The 7522-nt window shown below is 34.9% G+C and overlaps 1 non-coding gene across 1 annotated transcript; it reads right to left on the reverse strand.

The window, feature by feature from the left end:
- Window positions 1-7172: 7172 nt before the first annotated feature.
- On the reverse strand, window positions 7173-7276 carry LOC126087610 (U6 spliceosomal RNA). Its single transcript, XR_007519791.1, has one exon. It is a non-coding gene; the product is annotated as a U6 spliceosomal RNA (small nuclear RNA).
- Between the last annotated feature and the right edge of the window lie 246 nt (window positions 7277-7522).

The following is a 7522-nucleotide window of genomic DNA, read 5'->3' on the forward strand; positions in this document are numbered from 1 at the left end:
TTGAAAAATATTAGTGAATTGAACATATGTGTAATTAGAGTTCTAGAAGGAAGGAAGAAGAGTGACACAAAAAAAGTATCTGAAGAAAAATTCCTGAATTTTATAAAAATTATAAACTCAGAGATCTAAGCAGCTCAATGGTCCTCAAGTAGAATAAACATTATATATATATCAAGACATGATATTATCAAATTTCTGAGACCCAACATAAGCAGAAAACTTTTAAATTTAGTAGAGCAAAATATGTACGGAGGAATAAAGATAACAATGAGAAAAATAAAGCCATATTTTCATCAGAAAATGTGCAGGTAGTATAATGATAGAGCATCATCTTAAAGTACTTAGAAAAAGCCATATTAAAACAAAGTTATAAAAAAAGAAAGAAAAAAGAGGCATAAAGGTTAGAAAGAAAATAAAGACTGTTTTATTTGCAGATGACATAATTGTCTATGTAGAATATCTTAAGGAATCTACAAAATTACAAGAACTAATAATTCATTTTAACAAAGTCATAGATACAAAGTCAATATAGAAGTATCAAATATATTTCTACACACTAGCAATGAAATTTAAAAAATTAAATTAAAAAAACAATACCCTTAAAATAGCATTAAAAATAGCAACAAGAATTGAACGTAACAAAAAATATACACAGAAAACACACAAAACATAGTTGAGAGAAATTAAAGACCTCAATAAATGAGCATATATACCATGTTCATGGATCACTCTTCAAAAAAGACTTTTCAGAAAATAAAAAGACAAGTCACAGATTGAAAGAAAATATTTTTAAAACATGTATCTTTTATAGAATTGTATCCAGAATATATAAAAATTCTAGCAACTCAATAATAAAAAACCAAACAACTCAATTAAGAAGAAATAAGCAAATATTTGAATAGACACTTCACCAAAGAAGACATATGAATGGTAAATAAACACTTGAAAAGAAGCTTGATGTTATTAGTTATCAGGGAAATGCAGATTAAAACTATAAAGAGTTTTATAGCCATTACACAGCCACTAAATCAGCTAAAATTTTAAAAAGCTAACAATAACAAGTGCTAGAGAAGTGAGAAACTAAAATTCTCATACATCGATGATGGGAATACAAATTATACAATCACTTTGGAAAAGAGTATAACAGTTTTTAAATATTTAAACTTTCTCTTAGCTTACGACTTAGCAGATTTACTCTTAGGTATATACGTAAGAGAAATATAAACATATGACTACACAAAGACTTATAAAATGTTCATAGCCACTTGTCTCTTAAAATTGGAAACAACCCACATATTCATCTACTGGGGAATGGATTTAAAAAAATTGTGATACATCCACAAAATTGAATATTACTTGCCAATAAAAGGAGTTCCCTTGGTGGTGTGAACGTTTAACATGCTTGGCTGCTAACTGAAAGTTTGGAGGTTCAAGTCCACCCAGAGATACCATGAAGAAAGGTGTTGTGATCTACTTCCGAAAACTCAGCCATTGAAACTCTAAGAAACACCATTCTACCCTGACACACATGGAGTTGCCATGAAACAGAATAGAATCAACAGCAACTGATTTTTTCATCAATAAAAATGAACAAACTATATACACATGCAACAACCTGCATGAATTTCAAAACATTATGCTAAGTAAAAGATGCCCAGTGCCGTCGAGTCAATTCTGATACAAAACACTATTTCTTACTGTGTGATTAAATATTTATTGAATTTTAGTAAAGTCAAAATTATGGGGAAAGGAAACATTGTGTTTGCTTGGGATCCCAGGGGTCCTTTTGACTGGGCAGGACCATAAGGGAATATTTTGGGGGTGATAAAATATTCTTTATTCCAATTTTGATATGGCTATATACATGAGCCCAGGTGGCACAATGGTTAAGAGCTTGGCTTCTAACTCAAAGGCTGGTTGTTCCATCCACTAGACACTCCTTGGAAACCCTATGAGGCAGTTCTACTCTGTTCTATAGGGTTGCTATGAGTCGGAACTGACTTGAAGGCACATAACAGCAACAACACAATAAATACATGACTATATACATTGTGAAAACTATAAAAGTTGCATACTTTAACATAGTGAATTTTATTAGATGTGAATTATATCCCCATAAAAAATTTAAAAATGAAGAGGAAAGAGGTAGGGATTGATATGGTAATGCTCAACTCTAGTCTTCAAATTCAGACAAATGGGCTTGAGCTTGGTGTGATGAACAATATCAATACAAGAATCAGTATACTTGTGTATCATAAATCAATGATGTTCCTGAGGATTACAAAGAATTTGGATGGTTTCAACACCAGTGTTTCCTTTTTTTCCTCTGGTTGTGAGAAGCCCTAGGAAATTCTTTAGGAAAAGGAGTTATAAAAATATCTTTATTCTATTTAATATAGTAAAAATCTGCTTGGTAGTGCAGAGGGATAGAAGCAGTTGGAGGTAGTAGGTTGCTAATGAGTTAATGGATTCCTTTAAAGATGATGTAAGTTGGCTAAATTTTACATCTGACACTCAAATCCAACAAGAACAGAAGGAAAATGCATCTACAAATACAATACATATCCCATGGCCTCATAGCCTGGAACAAAAATTAATATGGAAAACTTCATTCCTGTGCATTACCCTTAAGAGAATCTGCCTACTCGATTACGAGCCCACGAGACAGAAAGGGCCACATGAACCAGCAACTACATCATCCTGAGACCAGAAGACTAGATGGTGCCCGGCTATAACCGATGACTGCCCTGACAGGGAACATAACAGAGAACCCCTGAGGGAGCAGAAGAGCAGTGGGATGCAGACCTCAAATTCTAATGAGACCAGACTTAATGGTCTGACTGAGACTAGAAGGACCCCAGTGGTCATGGCCCCCAGACCTTCTGTTGACCCAGGACAGGAACCATTCCCAAAGCCAACTCTTCAGACATGGATTGGACTGGACAATGTGTTGGAGAGGGATGCTGGTGAGGAGTGAGCTTCTTGGATCAGGTGGACACTTGAGGCTATGTTGGCATCTCCTGTGTGGAGGGGAGATGGGAGGGTGGAGGGGGTTAGAAGCTGGTGAAATGGACACGAAAAGAGAGAGTGTAGGGAGAGAGCAGACTGTCTCATTAGAGGGAGAGTAATTGGGAGTGCGTAGCAAGGTGTATATGGGTTTTTGTGTGAGAGACTGACTTGATTTGCAAACTTTCACTTAAAGCACAATAAAAATTATTTTTTTTAAAAAAAGAGAATCTGCCTACTATAAGCTAATGGGGGTTCTAATCATGCCAGATCAGACGCAAGCACAATTTGCAGGTGTGCAGCTTCTCTCTTGAAAGAAGTTGTTAAACCATGAAGGGCATGTCAGAATCACTCTCATGCTTTTCAGAACACTCGGGCATTCACCAGGAAGAAAGCAGCACGTGCATCTCATACCAGTTCAACCTAGTGCACAATTTCATTAAATATTCAGCATTATGAGGAACTCATTGTTTTACATATAGGATTTGATTCCCTTCGGGACTGAAGTGGTGTGAAATCCTTGTTATACAGCACCTTTGGGGATTGGAGGGCTCTGGCTAATTCTTGTTGACACAGAAGTGCTGTGCAAATGACACATGGATCAGCAACTGTCAAGAAATTAGATTACATTCAACAGTGAATCTTTATAAGAATTTTATCCAAAAACCTAGTAAATGACTGGGGAAAATTATTTGCTGCATATATAATAGACACAGAGTTAAAATCCTTAATATAGCATGATTCAACTATGAACAAATGATAGGCAGAAAGATAGTCCCAGAACTGATGAATATGTATAAAATGATATTCCACCTCACTGTTAATCTAGTAAATGCAAATTAAAATAAAAATTAAATGTTATTTTTAATCTAAAAAATTGACCCAGAAGTGAAGTTGAGGTTGAAAATGACGAGTGTTACCAATAGTGGGGAAACAGTGGGTAAAGATAAAAATTAGCGCCACCTTTGTGGAAGACATTTCGGCTGCATCTATCAAAATTTTAAAGTGCATTGGCTTGTGTCCATCTATTCTTCTTTCACAAATTGGTTCTGCATAAATGCTGATTATATATGCAATGATATTTATTACAGTAATAATTCGAAAAAGGAAATTGTTGGAAGCCACTTAAATACTCATTGATAGCCAAGTGGAAATTTAATTTATGCTACACCCACACTACAGAATGTTTTGATGGTTTGTAAAAATTAATTAATAAATTTATATGTCGGGCCAATTGAATGAGGCCCAGTATATATTTTTAAGTGGAAAGGTTAAAACATAATCCCAGTTTCTAAATTCCAACTCCATGGTATTCTGCTGACTATTTTATAGTGGTCATATTTACTTTTATATTGTCTTAAAAAATATGAAAAGAAAAATGACATGATTTGAGTAAAAGATTATTTTTTTGTTTTTCTCTTTATTCCTCCTTTCCTTTGTTACTTAGTCCTTTTCTCTCTCCTTCTTTCCCTCTCTTCCTTCAATGTCTATTGGAGAAGTTTCCATGAATCAGTTATTGTCCTAGGTACTGAGGATATAAATATGAAGTAGATAATTAGAAGATATAGAAACAGATTATTACCGTAGATGATGATTGTGCCATAGTAGAGCTATGGCCAAAGCTTGATATGAGCTCAGAGAAATGAGTGCTTGAATTTAACTGAGGAGGACAGGGGAAGGATCAGACAGAAGGCCACAAACACGTGAAAGGTAAGTAGGAGTTTTCAGAACAGATTAGACTAAGTGTTTCAGAGGGAGCCAGATTTTACTATCAAACAGTCAAGCACCCTGATTCTATTTGAGTAGAGGAGAAAGAGAAAGAAAACAATTGTCTATAAAATCAGATGAATACTATCAGAATTACCCAGAGTGCTAAAAATCTGACCACAGTTTGCATACACATGAATTCTTTAAATTCTCAATTTCCCACAGTGAAAGTCTTAAGAGTCTAGAATGTTTTCTTTTCCCTCAGGGTAATTGGAGATGCCTCTGGTTGTGTTTTGTTCTATATCTGTTTGTGAAGGTTTTCAAAACACTTACAAAAATTACAAGGCATCACGAACCCACAGGTTGGCACAGCTCAGTAATGTGGCTGTCGTATATTGAGTGTCTTAAATCCATGCTAGTCACAGTAACTGCATGATCCCATGAGAAAAGCAGAAGCATTCTGGGAGGAAGGTATTATTGCCCCTACTCAAATAAGAAAAGGAGAAGCGACATTAAGTAATTTGTGCAAGGCCCGCTCCACCATAGTTGTTTGTTTTTAGGAAAAAGGCAGTGTTTTTTGTTTGTTTTTTTCTGATTGTAAAGACAGGGACCATGTCCAAGATGTCCAAAAGCACAAAGGAGAAAAACAATTTTTATCAAATAAATTAATAAAATGTCATAGCAATAATTACCATTTCTTCAGTGAAGCCTAAATTTGTGTTACAATGGTTCTAAGCTCATTTCCTGCTCAGACATAGGTGCAGTCTTCATGTTAAAAAGGAGTTTATAAAAATGAGTTTTAGAGGCAAGTAGTGATAATAGTATGAGAATCGAATTTTTTTTTTTAACTTTAAAAAAGAAAGGAAGTACTAATTAGCCCCACTCTTTTCCATAAGCTTTTTAAATATCCCTTTTGGCATTTACCATATTCAACTTTAAATTATACTCACTTTTGTAATGAATGTTTCTTGTCAGCAAGATCTGTTTAATTATCTCTCTAACTCCATAGTGCTTAGCATCAAGCCTTACTTGATGTACAATAAGAATTTGTAGAATGAATTTATGGAAGATTAAATATCACTGAATTAAACAAATTAGACTTTCACACTAAATGTGTGTGAGGCAGGCTTTGAGGAGCTCAAAAATGCTTGTTGAATTTTGAAGAGAATTATGTTTTCACATAATAAAAATAAACATGATATTCATCTTGAATATTGAATTTTGTCTACATCAAAATGACATGGGAAAACCTAGAGGCAATACAAGAACATAGACAGGGAATTGTGTCAAAGAAAGTAAAAAGAGTTGGAAAGTATCTGATGTCTAAAGGGGTGGGGCAGAAAACTGAGAAACTATCTTGAACAAATCTTTTCAGGTCTAAGTGTTTATTTATTTTGTTTTAAAATATAAAAAACCATACATCCACGTGTTTTAGGAGATGGAAGTCCCCACCTTTCATTTTATAAAGCTCAATGCGTTTGCAAGATCTCATGTGTGATGAGGGAAGAACTAATGTGGAAGGCCAAAGAGGTAAAGAATATATGAGTCAAGTTTTACCTTGCCAGATTTTGAGACTGGCTGACAATCTAAGAACAGTAGCTATAGAAACGAGTTGAAGAAATAGAATCCTGGATCTACTTATACTTCTCCCCTGCCAGATGGGGCCCCTGTCTGGAAATGGAAGGTGGAAGATGGACCAGTAGTAGAACTGGCATTTTGAATGATGTGCCTGTAGGTCACTGGATCACAATCTGCTCAAGAATATGATGCCAGAAAGACGTCAAGGCCATTTGACATCCCAATAACTTCCTTGGTAACATATGCGATCAGTTCACAAATCCGGCCCCAGCACAGTTGGCCCAAGTTGTAGGAATGGGTGGGGACTGTTGGCATTACCAAGAAGACAAGCGGAGAAGCCCAGGATTAAGCTGTTTCCTCAGCCACCAAAGAGAGAGAGACGCGCCTGAAGTTGTAGCCCTTCCCAAGATGGTCTAGCTTCATTACTTATTAAAGACTCCTAGTCGGACTACATAGTAAGGATAATTCCAACTGCACAGATTGTGAGTTCATTATTTTACAGCTGTCTCTATCCCACCAGATAGGAAACTCCTTGAAGGCAGAAAATGATTTATTTTTGTCTCCCTTATACTGCTTAGCAAGACACATAACGAAGGTGACTATGTTGTAGATACCATTTGGACAAAAGAATATGTGTGAATAGACTTTATAAACAATGATATGCTATTTAAATGCTTTTGTTTGTTTAGAAAGAAATGGAAGCAAAAGTAAAAAATGTCATTTTTTTTTAATTCATGTAGTAAACCTTTTAGTAAATACAGATTTTCAAAATAAATGATACACAACAAAACTTAAAATTCTTAGCAAAAACTATTCAGTCTACCTACATGAATGAATAAAAATGACAAATGTTATTGGTGTAGGCCAGCTGGTGCCCTCCTAAAAATATTCAAGGCTTTATGAATTTGTGTGTCTTCTTTGCACAGGGGCCGTGCTAATCTTCTCGGTATCAAGCACAAAATGCAGGTTTTCATTAAAAAAAAAAAGAAGAAAAGAAATTTCAGGTATCAATGTCGTATTCTGGAAAATAAAAGAATTTTACACTCCGTAAAGATTCTTAACACCATCGTGTTTCTCTGAGGACTTTCTTTTATCTTCGTTTTTTAAATAAAAAATAGATGAGTGTGCGTTAGTGCACTTGAGTCTTCTTCGAATGTATCTAGAATACAAGTGCAGTCATCAGGCAATCATGAAAATGTGAAATGAAAAAGCCAATAGTACACTGTTATTC

This window comes from Elephas maximus, chromosome 12, assembly GCF_024166365.1.
Source record: "Elephas maximus indicus isolate mEleMax1 chromosome 12, mEleMax1 primary haplotype, whole genome shotgun sequence".
Classification (NCBI taxonomy): Eukaryota; Metazoa; Chordata; class Mammalia; order Proboscidea; family Elephantidae; genus Elephas; species Elephas maximus.